We start from the raw sequence: 16,159 nt of genomic DNA, 5'->3' as shown, positions 1-16,159 counted from the left end.
CGGAGGACAAGAAGGACGCAGAGGAAGAGGAGGGATAGGAAGAGGAAGAGTGCCAATTTCTGATGAAATTTGGGCCACAGTCATAGACCATGTGCTGGTGCATGGCATGACCAGGCCAAAGAGTCCAGCCAAACATCAGCCGATTTTCTGTGTCCACCATAATCCGGAGATTGAGACATGAGAACAGGTACACTTTACTGTACTGTTTTATCATTGAAAGTTTAAAGTACTACTGTATACTGTATATATATTTCAGAACATTACAGTACATATATTTTGCACATTCTCTTTTTGCAGAATTCCAAGACCGCCATACGGGGGTGGGAGGACACCCATGTTCACACCCCAGCAGGAGGCCACTGTAGCTGACATTGTCCGTCAAAACAATGCCATTACACTACAGGAAATACAGCAACAAATTATTGAAAACCATACAGACTTCGAGGGAATCAATAGTGTGGGCCTTTCCACCACTGACCGTATCCTCCATGGCAACAGGATACGAATGAAACAAGTTTACAGAGTGCACTGTGAACGTAGACTGGACACTTTCATTTGTATTTGTCAATTTCAGCATAATTCTTCCCCACAGTACCTATTATACTGCAGTTTATGTTTGAATGCAGAGAAAATGTTAAATCCACTGAGTTGTGAAATCTTTTTTGTCTTTACTTTTGGAGATACAAAATGCATGTGCTATACTTTATTGTGACCAATAAACATTTCTCCATAAGCAACATGCCTTGACCACTGTGTAGTGTTTAATGACTGCTCAGTGGTTTTTCTATTTTGTCCGATTTGTGCAAGATCAGACAACATTGTTCGGTTTTAGCACATCTAAAACTATTTTGAGGTGATGGTATGATTTTGCAAAAAGAATCAAAAGTTGCAAAAAGTTTTGTGAATGTAGTCTGAGTAAAAGGTTTTGTGTTTAGAACTCTGAGAAAAGGACAGGAGGATCCAAAAAATGTGTTTTAACAATTGTGAAAAACTGTAAAATATATGGAACGAAACTCTGAATATATCGATTGATGAATAAAGACTCACACTAACATTTGGATGAAAAAACACACTTTGCAAAACAGCCACAAGTTACATGTACCTTAATGCATTTTTGTCCTCTCACAGTGAAAGATTATAATGCACTAACCAGAAACACAAATGTTTTGTGTGTGTGTGTGATGTGGCATCATCTCCACACACACACATATAAAAGTAAACCCAGACAAATAAAAACAGATCAGCATTAATAAAATGCAGATAAATGAAAGAAGAAAGACAAGAAAAACTGATTAATTATTATTATTAAATATTTCTTATACTATATTTTCCTCGTATTTATTATTTACATAGTTAGTACTGGAGAGGCTTTCCTTCAGTTATTTGTATTTTTATTCATATATTTTCAAAAATATTTACTCATCTTTTCACCTTCTCTCACAGGCTGATACAACTCCAGGAAATCTTTCCTGCCACATGCCATCACACTGTACAATAACAGCTAAAATTCTGGTCATAATACACAGTCAGTACACATTTTATATGTTTTTACACATGCACTTCACTGCACCTTATATTTTATTTTATTTTATTTTCAACATTCAGTACTGCTTATTTGTTATATTTGTCTGACCACGATGCTGTGGAGATACTCCTTCCTCCAGCGGCTCCAAAACTGCTCTGCCAGGAACTGTACTTGACGCCATCTTTTTTGTCCACACCAGTCCTCCCTAACAAACCTTCCAGGGGGAGGTAGAGCAGTGGTATCCTTCATGGCGATGAGGTGATTCGGAGTGAGTGGTTCCAAACTGTTTGGATCGTTCAGATTCTCTGTTGTATGAGGGTGACTGTTCACAATCGCCGTTGCCTCATACAGAAAGGTCCTCAGGGAAGCATCATTGAGTCGAGCAGATGAGAGTGTGAGTGTAGCGTTGAGAACATTCCTCACAGTCCTTAGTTTTTATCGACAGAAGTCAGCCAGGACCGATGGTTTAGTGACTGTTTAATGAGTTCTTTGCAGGTCATAAACCTGGGTACAGAATACACAACAAAGAAACAAAAGAAACGCGTTACGCTAACTCAAACAGTAGCAACTGACAATAATAACAATAATAATTATAATAACGTGCATCACACTTGACAAAACATATTCTCCAAACTGTATGCAACAACATACCTTTCAACTGAAGCTATACTCTTTGTGCTTCTTTATGGGATGAGGAGCAATAAAACCAAGGTGGCCAGAAAACCTGCAGTGATGGCCATGACCTTGAGCATGTCCCTCCACCCCTTTCCGGAGTTTGCAGCTTTCTCTGCAAGGCGAGCAGACAGGTCTTTGATGTGAGCTTGTAAACATCGGACAATCTCTGCTTCCACAACTGGATCCTCCAATAATATTAGAGTCTCCAGCATTCGCCTACTGCAGAACTTCTTCTGAAGCTCCTTCATCACAGCCTTGCACACTTTCTTGGTGCTCCTGATGTCCGGACAGAAGCCTTCAGTAATGGTGAGTCCCTCCATCGTCTGGCTCACCAGTCTCTTGATGTGGGCGACCCACTCCTCCTGGTTGCGGTTCGTGACAGCGTTGCACTTGGCCAACACTCTCACCGTCAGCACAGTGACAAACACCTGGAGCTGGTTCTCATTTTCTGCTCCGGCTGTAGGTTCACAACCAGAGGCAGGTGTTTGAGCTTGGTCCATGGTGACCCCAGAGTTGTTTTCCTTCTCTTGGACTGTCTCTGCCGCTTTGTCATCAGACATGACACTTTCATGTAGTTCTTCCATTTTCTACACTTTGGATACGCTCTCCTCTAGACGTTCAGTAGTCTCTGCAATGAGCTTAAACCCTGAATGTGTGAAACTGTCTGCTGCTGGTGAGTTCAATAACTTCAAGATTCCAGAATCCCTGTCACAAAGACAATCATGAAGTGTGAATGCCTTTGATGTGTTCTACATTCTCTCCCCATCTCTTCCCGCTCCTCCCTCCCTCTTCCCTCTCCCCCGCACCCCCCCATATATATATATGCCATAATATATCTATATATATCTATATAGAAGAAGCTTTACCCTTACTTAGCACCTGTCTATTAGACATGATCAATCTGTCCCTGATAACAGGCTATGTACCCCAGTCCTTTAAAGTAGCTGTAGTCAAACCTCTCCTTAAAAAACACACACTTGATCCAGAGGTTTTAAGCAACTATAGACCAATATCTAATCTTCCATTCCTTTCCAAGATCCTTGAAAGAACAGTCGCCAATCAGTTATACGACTTTCTTCACAATATTAACTTATTTGAAACTTTTCAATCTGGCTTTAGAGCTCATCATAGCACAGAAACAGCATTGGTCAAAGTCACAAATGACCTCCTCCTGGCATCAGACAAGGGATTTATCTCTGTCCTTGTACTGTTAGACCTTAGTGCTGCATTTGACACCATTGACCACTCTATATTACTGCACAGATTGGAACACCTAATTGGCATCAAAGGAACTGCATTAAGCTGGTTTCAGTCTTATTTATCAGATCAATTTCAGTTTGTTCATGTTAATGATACATCGTCCACACTCACAAAGGTTAGTCATGGAGTTCCCCAAGGTTCTGTCCTTGGGCCAATATTATTCAGCCTGTATATGCTCCCCATTGGTGATATTATTAGGAAACACTCCATACATCTTCATTGTTATGCGGATGACACACAATTGTACTTATCAATGAAACCAGATGAAACGAATTAGCTAGTCAAGCTTCAGGCATGTCTTAAAGACATAAAAACCTGGATGACCAGCAACTTCCTACTTCTAAATTCAGACAAAACTGAAGTTATTGTTCTGGGCCCCGAACACCTTAGAAATAAATTATGCAGTGATATTGCATTGATAGATGGCTTAGCCGTGGCCTCAAGCTCCAATGTAAGAAATTTAGGAGTTATCTTTGACCAGGACATGTCCTTTAACTCGCACATAGCAAATATTTCAAAGACTGCATTCTTTCACCTCCGCAATATCGCAAAGATTAGGCACATCCTGAGTCAGAAAGATGCAGAAAAATTAGTCCATGCATTCATTACCTCTAGACTGGATTACTGTAACTCCCTTCTATCAGGCTGCCCCAGTAAATCCATAAAGACTCTTCAGCTAATCCAGAACGCTGCAGCACGACTACTGACAAGAACCAGCATGAGAGACCATATTTCTCCTGTTCTGGCTTCTCTACATTGGCTACCTGTAAAATTCAGGATAGATTTTAAAATTCTCCTCCTCACTTATAAAGCCCTGAACGGTCAGGCACCATCCTATCTTAAAGAGTTAATAGTACCCTATTATCCCACCAGAACTTTGCGTTCCCAAAATGCAGGGCTACTTGTGGTTCCTAGAGTCCTCAAAAGTAGATTGGGAACCAGAGCCTTTAGTTATCAAGCTCCTCTACTATGGAACCATCTTCCGGTTTCGGTCCGGGAGGCGGACACCCTCTCTATATTTAAGAGTAGACTAAAAACTTTCCTCTTTGATAAAGCTTATAGTTAGGGCTGGCCTAGGCCGGCCCCTAGTTATGTTGCTATAGGCTTAGACTGCCGGGGGCCCTCCCATGACGCACTGAGCTCTTTCTTCCTCTCCCTCTCCTTCTGCACACATTCATGTCCCATTAATGCATATTACTAACTCAACTTCTTCCCTGGAGTCCCTGTGCTTTCTTGTCCCGCAGATTCCTATCGATCATGACTGAACCTCCTGCTGCAGTCCTGCTGTCGTCCTGCTCAAAACCTACTGCAATTACTACTGTTTAGTCATAATCTGATTTAAATCTGTTACGACTCTGTACAGCTACTACCATTATTGTTACTACCATTGTTATCAAAATCACCATAATACCTTCTGTATACTTCAATGTCATTATCATTATCTACATTCCAATACTTCTGGCATTATTACTGCTGCTATGCATCTCTGCTTGTGTGCTCCTTCTCTCACACCCCACCCCCTCTGCCTCTCTCCCTTGCTCTCTCTCTCGCTCTCCTGCTCTCTCGCTCTCTCTCTCTCTCTCTCCCTCTCTCTCAACCCAACCGGCCAAGGCAGATGGCCGCCCTTCTTGAGCCGGGGTCTGCTCCGAGGTTTCTGCCTTCTAAAAGGCGGTTTTTCCTCGGCACTGTCGCCAAGTGCTTGCTCAAGGGGGAATGTTGGGCTCTCTCTATTTTACAATTTAATTAAAGAGTTTGGTCTAGACCTGCTCAAATTGGAAAGTGTCATGAGATAACTTTTGTTGTGAATTGGCGCTATATAAATAAACTGAATTGAATTGAAAATTGAATTGAATAGATAGATATATATATGTATATATGTATGGCATGTTTTTCAGGAAATTAATATTTGAATATATGGAATGAACCTTGAATATATGGAATGAAACCTGACTGATGTCATCATTGCCGTGCGGTGCTTTGTCTGACAGAAACATGGCTGAACGAGAACATGCCGGCCTTCCAGATCAACGGCCGGCTTCTCTTCCGAGCGGACCATAACCAGCTGTCGGAGAAAGCCCGCGGGGGCGGACTATGCGTCTACGTTAATAAAGGTTGGTGTTCAAACTGCATTAAGGTTAACAGCGACTGCTCTAAGGCGATAGAGTATATGACTGTGAAATGCCGGCCACACTATCTGCCTCTGGAGTTTACGGCAGTGTTTGTTATGGTTGTTTACATCGTGCCAGGTGCTAATGCTAGCGAAGCGCTATGGGAGCTACACAACAATATCAGCTCACTCCAGAACAAGCACCCGGAGACTTTTTACGTGGTTGCGGGAGATTTCAACCACGTAAACCTGACAGATACTCTGCCTAAGTTTTACCAGCATGTCACCATACCGACACGGGGAAATAACAAGCTGGTGCTGACGGACATCTTCAACACTTCTCTCCAACAGGCGGCCGTCCCCACCTGCCTGAAGACCGCCACAATCATCCCCATCCCCAAGACCTTCACAGTGATGAACCTGAATGACTATCGGCCAGTAGCCCTCACTCCGATGAAGTGCTTTGAGAGACTGGTCATGGCCCGCATCAAAGACTGCATTGACTTCACCGTGGACCCCAACCAATACGCATACAGGAAGAACTGATCCACAGAGGATCACATATCACATATCTTCTGTGGTCCACACAGCTCTCACCCACCTAGAGAATAAGGACTCCTATGTCCGTCTGGTCTTCATGGACTTTACATCAGCCTTCAATACCATCATTCCACAGACACTGATCCACAAGCTCAGTACTCTCAGACTGAGACATCTCCTCCTCCCCCATCACCCTCATCACTGGCTCTCCCCAGGGCTGAGTGCTGAGCCCCCTCCTGTTTACCCTGCTCACACATGACTGCTCAGCGCAACATCCAAGCTGCCTGATCGACTACAGGCAGGAGGTGGAACACCTGGAGGGTTGGTGCAGAGAAAACAACCTCTGCATCAACGTGAAGAAGACCAAGAAGATGATTGTGGACTTCAGAAGGGGCAGACATCTCTCCCTTTCCCCTCCTGCACATCGTAGGGACATCGGTTGAAGTGGTCTCCAGCTTCAGGTACCTGGGCATCCACACAACGGACGACCTCACCTGGAACAACAACACTTCTTGCCTTATCAGGAAGGTACACCAGCGCCTCTACTTCCTCAGGATCCTGAGGCGTGCCAGACTGGGGAGCTCAGTCCTGACATCATTCTACAGCCTTCATTCCTCTACATAGCTGTCCCCAGGTCGAAGGTTTCATTCTGCGCCGTCCTGACGTGATTCTTACACCGATTGAGTCAATCCAGCTAAGGTGCTCCGTGTTGAGAGGCAGCGGCGGTGGATTGACTCGATCACTCGAGCTGCTTCATGTCCACAGCTGTCCGCGGTGATCAGCGGACGCAGCGCGCAGTGTGTACAAGCGGGTATTAAGTTCTTGATTGGTATCAGTGAACTTTTAACGAGTACGAGTATATTAACGCAGTATCGGTATCAGTGCATCCCTAAATATGCACTCTATTGAGAGCCCTCATCTAGTTTTAAATAAAAACTACTTATTCTTATCTCTTTTGTCTTGCCCGCTTTCTTGTGCACGAGTGCCAGTGCGTTTACTATTCATTGTTTAAAATAGCTGCAACCAAAGTGCATGCTGGTTGACTCATTTCTGCTGCCCGCTGCACATAGCTCAAGATACAAAGATGGCAGCAATGGTGATGTCAGTTAGGTTTCATTCAATATATTCCGAGTTTCATTCAATATATTAGCACCTGGCACGATGTAAACAACCATAACAAACACTGCCGTAAACTCCCGAGGCAGATAGTGTGGCCGGCATTTCACAGTCATATACTCTATCGCCTTGGAGCAGTGGCTGTTAACCTTAATGCAGTTTGAACACCAACCTTTATTAACGTAGATGCATAGTCCGCCCCCGCGGGCTTTCTCCGACAGCTGGTTACGGTCCGCTCGGAAGAGAAGCCGGCCGTTGATCTGGAAGGCCGGCATGTTCTTGTTCAGCCATGTTTCCGTCAGACAAAGCACCGCACGGCAATGATGACATCAGTCAGGTTTCATTCCATATATTCAAGGTTCATTCCATATATTCAAATATTAATTTCCTGAAAAAGATGCCATACATATATATATCTATCTATATAGATATATTATGGCATATATATATGGGGGGGTGTGGGGGAGAGGGGAGAGGGGGGAGGGGGGAGGAGGGGGAAGAGATGGGGAGAGAATGTAGAACACATCAAAGACATTCACACTTCATGATTGTCTTTGTGACAGGGATTCTGGAATGTTGAAGTTATTAAACTCACCAGCAGGAGACAGTTTCACACATTCAGGGTTTAAGCTCATTGCAGAGACTACTGAACGTCTAGAGGAGAGCGTATCCAAAGTGTAGAAAATGGAAGAACTACATGAAAGTGTCATGTCTGATGACAAAGCAGCAGAGACAGTCCAAGAGAAGGAAAACAACTCTGGGGTCACCATGGACCAAGCTCAAACACCTGCCTCTGGTTGTGAACCTACAGCCGGAGCAGAAAATGAGAACCAGCTCCAGGTGTTTGTCACTGTGCTGACGGTGAGAGTGTTGGCCAAGTGCAACGCTGTCACGAACCGCAACCAGGAGGAGTGGGTCGCCCACATCAAGAGACTGGTGAGCCAGACGATGGAGGGACTCACCATCACTGAAGGCTTCTGTCCGGACATCAAGAGCACCAAGAAAGTGTGCAAGGCTGTGATGAAGGAGCTTCAGAAGAAGTTCTGCAGTAGGCGAATGCTGGAGACTCTAATATTATTGGAGGATCCAGTTGTGGAAGCAGAGATTGTCCGATGTTTACAAGCTCACATCAAAGACCTGTCTGCTCGCCTTGCAGAGAAAGCTGCAAACTCCGGAAAGGGGTGGAGGGACATGCTCAAGGTCATGGCCATCACTGCAGGTTTTCTGGCCACCTTGGTTTTATTGCTCCTCATCCCATAAAGAAGCACAAAGAGTATAGCTTCAGTTGAAAGGTATGTTGTTGCATACAGTTTGGAGAATATGTTTTGTCAAGTGTGATGCACGTTATTATAATTATTATTGTTATTATTGTCAGTTGCTACTGTTTGAGTTAGCGTAACGCGTTTCTTTTGTTGTGTATTCTGTACCCAGGTTTATGACCTGCAAAGAACTCATTAAACAGTCACTAAACCATCGGTCCTGGCTGACTTCTGTCGATAAAAACTAAGGACTGTGAGGAATGTTCTCAACGCTACACTCACACTCTCATCTGCTCGACTCAATGATGCTTCCCTGAGGACCTTTCTGTATGAGGCAACGGCGATTGTGAACAGTCACCCTCATACAACAGAGAATCTGAACGATCCAAACAGTTTGGAACCACTCACTCCGAATCACCTCATCGCCATGAAGGATAGCACTGCTCTACCTCCCCCTGGAAGGTTTGTTAGGGAGGACTGGTGTGGACAAAAAAGATGGCGTCAAGTACAGTTCCTGGCAGAGCAGTTTTGGAGCCGCTGGAGGAAGGAGTATCTCCACAGCATCGTGGTCAGACAAATATAACAAATAAGCAGTACTGAATGTTGAAAATAAAATAAAATAAAATATAAGGTGCAGTGAAGTGCATGTGTAAAAACATATAAAATGTGTATTGACTGTGTATTATGACCAGAATTTTAGCTGTTATTGTACAGTGTGATGGCATGTGGCAGGAAAGATTTCCTGGAGTTGTATCAGCCTGTGAGAGAAGGTGAAAAGATGAGTAAATATTTTTGAAAATATATGAATAAAAATACAAATAACTGAAGGAAAGCCTCTCCAGTACTAACTATGTAAATAATAAATACGAGGAAAATATAGTATAAGAAATATTTAATAATAATAATTAATCAGTTTTTCTTGTCTTTCTTCTTTCATTTATCTGCATTTTATTAATGCTGATCTGTTTTTATTTGTCTGGGTTTACTTTTATATGTGTGTGTGTGGAGATGATGCCACATCACACACACACACAAAACATTTGTGTTTCTGGTTAGTGCATTATAATCTTTCACTGTGAGAGGACAAAAATGCATTAAGGTACATGTAACTTGTGGCTGTTTTGCAAAGTGTGTTTTTTCATCCAAATGTTAGTGTGAGTCTTTATTCATCAATCGATATATTCAGAGTTTCGTTCCATATATTTTACAGTTTTTCACAATTGTTAAAACACATTTTTTGGATCCTCCTGTCCTTTTCTCAGAGTTCTAAACACAAAACCTTTTACTCAGACTACATTCACAAAACTTTTTGCAACTTTTGATTCTTTTTGCAAAATCATACCATCACCTCAAAATAGTTTTAGATGTGCTAAAACCGAACAATGTTGTCTGATCTTGCACAAATCGGACAAAATAGAAAAACCACTGAGCAGTCATTAAACACTACACAGTGGTCAAGGCATGTTGCTTATGGAGAAATGTTTATTGGTCACAATAAAGTATAGCACATGCATTTTGTATCTCCAAAAGTAAAGACAAAAAAGATTTCACAACTCAGTGGATTTAACATTTTCTCTGCATTCAAACATAAACTGCAGTATAATAGGTACTGTGGGGAAGAATTATGCTGAAATTGACAAATACAAATGAAAGTGTCCAGTCTACGTTCACAGTGCACTCTGTAAACTTGTTTCATTCGTATCCTGTTGCCATGGAGGATACGGTCAGTGGTGGAAAGGCCCACACTATTGATTCCCTCGAAGTCTGTATGGTTTTCAATAATTTGTTGCTGTATTTCCTGTAGTGTAATGGCATTGTTTTGACGGACAATGTCAGCTACAGTGGCCTCCTGCTGGGGTGTGAACATGGGTGTCCTCCCACCCCCGTATGGCGGTCTTGGAATTCTGCAAAAAGAGAATGTGCAAAATATATGTACTGTAATGTTCTGAAATATATATACAGTATACAGTAGTACTTTAAACTTTTAATGATAAAACAGTACAGTAAAGTGTACCTGTTCTCATGTCTCAATCTCCGGATTATGGTGGACACAGAAAATCGGCTGATGTTTGGCTGGACTCTTTGGCCTGGTCATGCCATGCACCAGCACATGGTCTATGACTGTGGCCCAAATTTCATCAGAAATTGGCACTCTTCCTCTTCCTATCCCTCCTCTTCCTCTGCGTCCTTCTTGTCCTCCACCTCTACCTCCTCTTACATGCAGTCGTCCTCTGTGTCTCTGATCCTTGCTGTCGTGAGCTTGCAGGACCAACCTGCTTGCACTCCAAACTGGCTTATATTGGTTGTCATGTTACCATGACATGATGAGAAATACAGTTTTTCTGAATTGCTGAAACACTAATTTCTGTTGTGTGAATCAGTTGCTCAGTTGTCTAAACCCATTCGCTGAATTGAGCATCATTTTGACAAAACTATAAACCATCTTCACCTTGTAAAATACTGCAGATCTCAGTCCTTCCTTTTGCAAAACTCTAAACACATTCTTGTCAGGGTTGACGGCGTCGTCGACGCAGAAATTAGCTGAACCCCGATGCAGAGTCAAAGGGAGGCAGCAAGCAGGCGTGGTGGTCCAAAAACAATGGTCTTTTATTAAACAAAACTAAACTCAAAAAAACACACTTACTGTGGCAAGAAACTAGGCATGGCATGGCATGGCAAGGCAAGGCAAAAACAACAAAACAGTCCTGGCATGGCATGGGGAAAAAATGCAGAACCTGGCATGACATGGAGGAAAAAACACAGGCGCTCTGACCATGGTGACTGGGAAGACAAGGACTAAATAGACAAGACAACGAGACACAGGTGACACACATCAGGAGGGAGAAAGCAATCAGGAAAACCAAAGCAAAGCTACATGAAAACGGGACACACAGGGGAAGTGACGCTTTCAAAATAAAACAGGACATGACAAAAACCTTGAACATAATACATGGAAGCACAAGACAAACATGAAACATGGCACATGGACAGAAATCAAAAGACAAAGCATAACCAAAAAACACCAGGCATGACAGAACCCCCCCCTTAAGGGACAGATCCCAGATGTCCCTTCAAAAAGAAACACAGGTCTAACACAGGCTGGGTGGCTGGAGGGGGGGGGAAACCAAAGAGGCATGAAACAAGTAAAAAACAAAGTCAGGGATTCAGCCCTGGTGTAGGGCAGTGGCCCAACCTGCAATCTCGGGCGGTCGGCCCCAGTTCAACACCCAGGTGGGGCTTGATGAGTCAGGGGGCCTGCCCAAATGCTGGGCCAGGACATAACACGAGGCCTCAGGCGGTCTGCCTGAATGCTGGGTCAGGGCCAACGGCCGAACAAAGAACCGCCTCTGTGGCGGCCCGACGAGGCATGGAGACCTGACGAGACGTGGAGATCCGGTGACCTGACGTGGAGACCTGACGAGACATGGTGACTTGGCGGCAAGACGTGGTGACCTGACGAGACGTGGAGACTTGGCGGCAAGACGTGGTGACCTGACGAGACGTGGAGACTTGGCGGCAAGACGTGGTGACCTGACGAGACGTGGAGACTTGGCGACCCGACGTGGAGACTTGATGAGACGAGATGTGAAGGCAGACAGACCCAGACCTGGAACAGTGGGCTGCGGTCCATCAGCTGAAGCATGGGGCCCTGGCGTAGCTTGGAGTGCCGGTGGACCCAGACCTGGAACAGTGGGCTGCGGTCCATCAGCTGAAGCATGGGGCCCTGGCGTAGCTTGGAGTGCCGGTGGACCCAGACCTGGAACAGTGGGCTGCGGTCCATCAGCTGAAGCATGGAGTCCTGACGTAGCTTGGGGTGCCGGTGGACCCAGACCTGGAACAGTGGGCTGCGGTCCACCAGCTGAAACATGGCGTCCTGAGACGGCGGGTGTCTTGGTCCGTGGGGCCGGGACAGGAACGAAGACCTCCGCGGCGGCAGGCGGCCTGGTCCGCGGAGCAGGAACAGGGACAGGAACGAAGATCTCCGCGGCGGCAGGCGACCTGGTCCGCGGAGCAGGTACAGGAACGGAGACCTCCGCGGCGGCAGGCGGCCTGGTCCGCGGAGCAGGGACAGGAACGGAGACCTCCGCGGCGGCAGGCGGCCTGGTCCGCGGAGCAGGGACAGGAACTGTGACCTCCGCGGCGGCAGGCGGCCTGGTCCGCGGAGCAGGAACAGGGACAGGAACGAAGATCTCCGCGGCGGCAGGCGGCCTGGTCCGCGGAGCAGGGACAGGAACTGTGACCTCCGCGGCGACAGGCGGCTTGGTCCGTGGAGCAGGGACAGGGACTTTGACCTCCGCGGCGGCCGGCGGCTTAGTCCGCGGAGCAGGAACAGGAACTTTGACCTCCGCGGCGGCAGGCGGCCTGGTCCGCAGAGTCTGCACCGGCTGTGGGGAGCCTGTCGCTGGGTGCAGGGGTGCTGGTGGACCCAGACCTGGAACAGTGGGCTGCGATCCATCAGCTGAAGCACGGGGCCCTGGCGTAGCTTGGGGTGCTGGTGGACCCAGACCTGGAACGGTGGGCTGCGGTCCATCAGCTGAAGCGAGGAGAGTGGAGACGGCAGACAGTCGCTCCATCAGGGTCTGGAATATGGCGCCGATCTCCGTGACGGTTGGCGGCTCGATCCGCGGACTCCGCCCCGGCAGCGGGGAGCCTGATGCTGGATGCAGGCCTCCCCGGGGCCTGAAGCGGCGCATCTGCTCCTCCCAGAGTTCCACCAGATTGGGAGGCCGGGCCGCCAGACCGGTGCCCGCATTAGAAGACTCTACGGGGTTCATTTTTGGTCAGAGCGTTCTGTCAGGGTTGACGGCGTCGTCGACGCAGAAATTAGCTGAACCCCGATGCAGAGTCAAAGGGAGGCAGCAAGCAGGCGTGGTGGTCCAAAAACAATGGTCTTTTATTAAACAAAACTAAACTCAAAAAAACACACTTACTGTGGCAAGAAACTAGGCATGGCATGGCATGGCAAGGCAAGGCAAAAACAACAAAACAGTCCTGGCATGGCATGGGGAAAAAATGCAGAACCTGGCATGACATGGAGGAAAAAACACAGGCGCTCTGACCATGGTGACTGGGAAGACAAGGACTAAATAGACAAGACAACGAGACACAGGTGACACACATCAGGAGGGAGAAAGCAATCAGGAAAACCAAAGCAAAGCTACATGAAAACGGGACACACAGGGGAAGTGACGCTTTCAAAATAAAACAGGACATGACAAAAACCTTGAACATAATACATGGAAGCACAAGACAAACATGAAACATGGCACATGGACAGAAATCAAAAGACAAAGCATAACCAAAAAACACCAGGCATGACAATTCTCATGCAATAAAATACAGTTGTCACTGTGATGCACTTGTGATGCATAACAGTAACAACAAATGGCACAATATGAACACAAATGAAACACATGTCATTCATTGAACACAATGATTCAAAATTGATCACACTTATTTCTCATCAGCAGTTGAGAGTATTATAACACTTAATGGCATTTTAATGACTCGGCCAAACTCTACCACCATACAATTATAATGCCAAAGTCAAAGTCAAAACCACCAAATATGATAGGTTTATGTAATATTAACTCACAGTAATATCAACAGCCCATCAGACTCTTTAATGACCCTCGTCTCTTCTCCCAGGTGGATGTAACGACCCACTTCAGGAATGAGCCTGAGGTTACAGCCCCTTTTGTTTAGGAATTCAATACCCACAGAGGTCTTGGATGAGAGGCGCAATGTCTTCAAGAACCCTAACAAGTCCAGATGCCCTAAGAAGTTACTACACTTTGAGTTTACAATTAGTTTATAATTAGGCCTGTTTGACATGTTTATGACAGGGTTGTCGTCTGGGTTAATGCCAGTTGTCAAAGACATCTCAATCAATCTGAACTTTGCATTAAAAATGACAATACTGACCAAATGATACTTAATCACAAATCATAAACATTCACAAGGACTCCTTTTTGTTTGTGCCATGGATATGACAGTATCATGTCAGTCTTATGCACACCCCTTCAAATGAAGTATTACCAGCCATACCTTTATCAAACCCTGCAAATATCTAAAGATTGTCCCAGAGGAGGTGAAGCCAATAGTAAGAACGAGCTCTCAAATCACTGTTATGACATTGGAAAGATAAAAAGAACACAGTGAAACTGAAACTGACAGCTGATGTATTTTCCACTTGGCCAGTCTTACAGAGCAGTGTCACAACTCTTCTCTCTCTCACTGCTGGGCAGGAAATTTTGCACTGCTTTCATGGTGGTACAAAATAGAAGCTTGAGATCATAAGTGACATCTTCCCATAATTTAAAATGAGTTTATGAATATGATGAATATTTACAAAGGCAGTGGTAAGCTGTAAGTATCTCTGGGGTGAGGTACATAGCGAGACAAGACAGCTTGGAGAGGCTCACAGTCAAACAGGTTGTATCTGGACAGCTGCTATTGGTCACTGTGGCTGTACTGGGCGCTGTATGCACAAATACAGTACACTGATGCACTGCAGAAAAGTTAGCTTTGCTCACTGACGTGCTCTATGATGTGTTAGCTCAAGGAGCTTTGTTTGTTTAGTCTGATAGGTAAAAAATAATCCAACTGTGTATCAGGGGACAAATAATAAAGTTCTCACCTTGCATTTTAGCTCTTGAGTTTTAAGTTCATAAAAACATGGTGGTTTACAATGGAAAAAAGACCAAAAAAAGCAGCCAGCCCAGTAACCTAAACAAAGAACAAAGAAGCTCAGGTTACAGCACACACTGAGAGTGACTGCATTCTCTGTTCAGCACGCTATTACTCCACTATACCCTTACATAGTAAAAAAACAAAAAACTCTTATAAATTCAAAAATTTCATAACAACATTTTTCTCTGTTCAAAGTGTTTCTGCAGCTAAAACCACAAGACCTAGAAACACCAAAGATTGATAGGTGGGTGGCAAATTCCAGCCACTATTCAGACAACGACACAATTATCAGTTATCTCAAATGGCTTGACCTGGAGCGAAAATGCTTTCATGTCTGCATCTGGACTTTCTCAAAAAAAATTTTTTTAAATTCTAGAGGTAATTTGTTATTATTCACATGCCAAAAAATAACTGACATGCAGCTATATTTTGTCCCTAAGGTTCTGGGACCCCAGGGTGGTGACCCACTTTGTCCAGTGGATCTTTGTTGCTTTGCATTAATAGCTGATCCTTCACAACTGTCTCTCCTAGTTTTTTTCTTATACTGCTGTAAAATTAACAAAAATTAGGACATTCGATAAAGTTTTTTTAAAGTACAGCATACTTTGGAAAGCTGCCAACACTACTAAAGTGTATTTGTTATTAAATATATTAAAACCTGCAATAGCATCTTGTGCTTCAATGTGGACTTGAAGCAAGAAAAGGCCATGTTCTGTATGTCCTATTAAATACTTTTAAGCTAGCTGTGTACAGGCAAAGCTGTAAATGTGCACACCGTTGGTTGGGAGATTAGATGTGTGAATAACTTAGCAGTGATGTAGAGAGCTGCTAGAGACCTTCTGAGGGCAGAGATGTAGCTCACAGGCCTTTGCCAAACGCAGAGATGAGCCTTGACATGAGGTCAACCTTCACCAGCCCTCCAGGCTCTTCTTTCCCTGTCCTCCTGATCAACACCATACACTGCAGGGCTCTGTGTGCAGCTGA

General features: G+C 44.8%; 1 long non-coding RNA gene across 1 annotated transcript; it reads right to left on the bottom strand.

Annotated features, from left to right (window-relative positions):
- Positions 1 to 1,560: 1,560 nt before the first annotated feature.
- Positions 1,561 to 2,496, bottom strand: LOC124059099. The gene is made up of 2 exons (XR_006843364.1): positions 2,177 to 2,496; positions 1,561 to 2,029 (listed from the first exon to the last, which is right to left on the bottom strand). It is a non-coding gene; the product is annotated as an uncharacterized LOC124059099 (long non-coding RNA).
- Between the last annotated feature and the right edge of the window lie 13,663 nt (positions 2,497 to 16,159).

The sequence above is a fragment of the Scatophagus argus genome, chromosome 5 (assembly GCF_020382885.2).
Source record: "Scatophagus argus isolate fScaArg1 chromosome 5, fScaArg1.pri, whole genome shotgun sequence".
Lineage (NCBI taxonomy): Eukaryota > Metazoa > Chordata > Actinopteri > Scatophagidae > Scatophagus > Scatophagus argus.
Note: the sequence above shows the minus strand (reverse complement) of the source record. Positions and strands in the feature narration are given on the sequence as shown.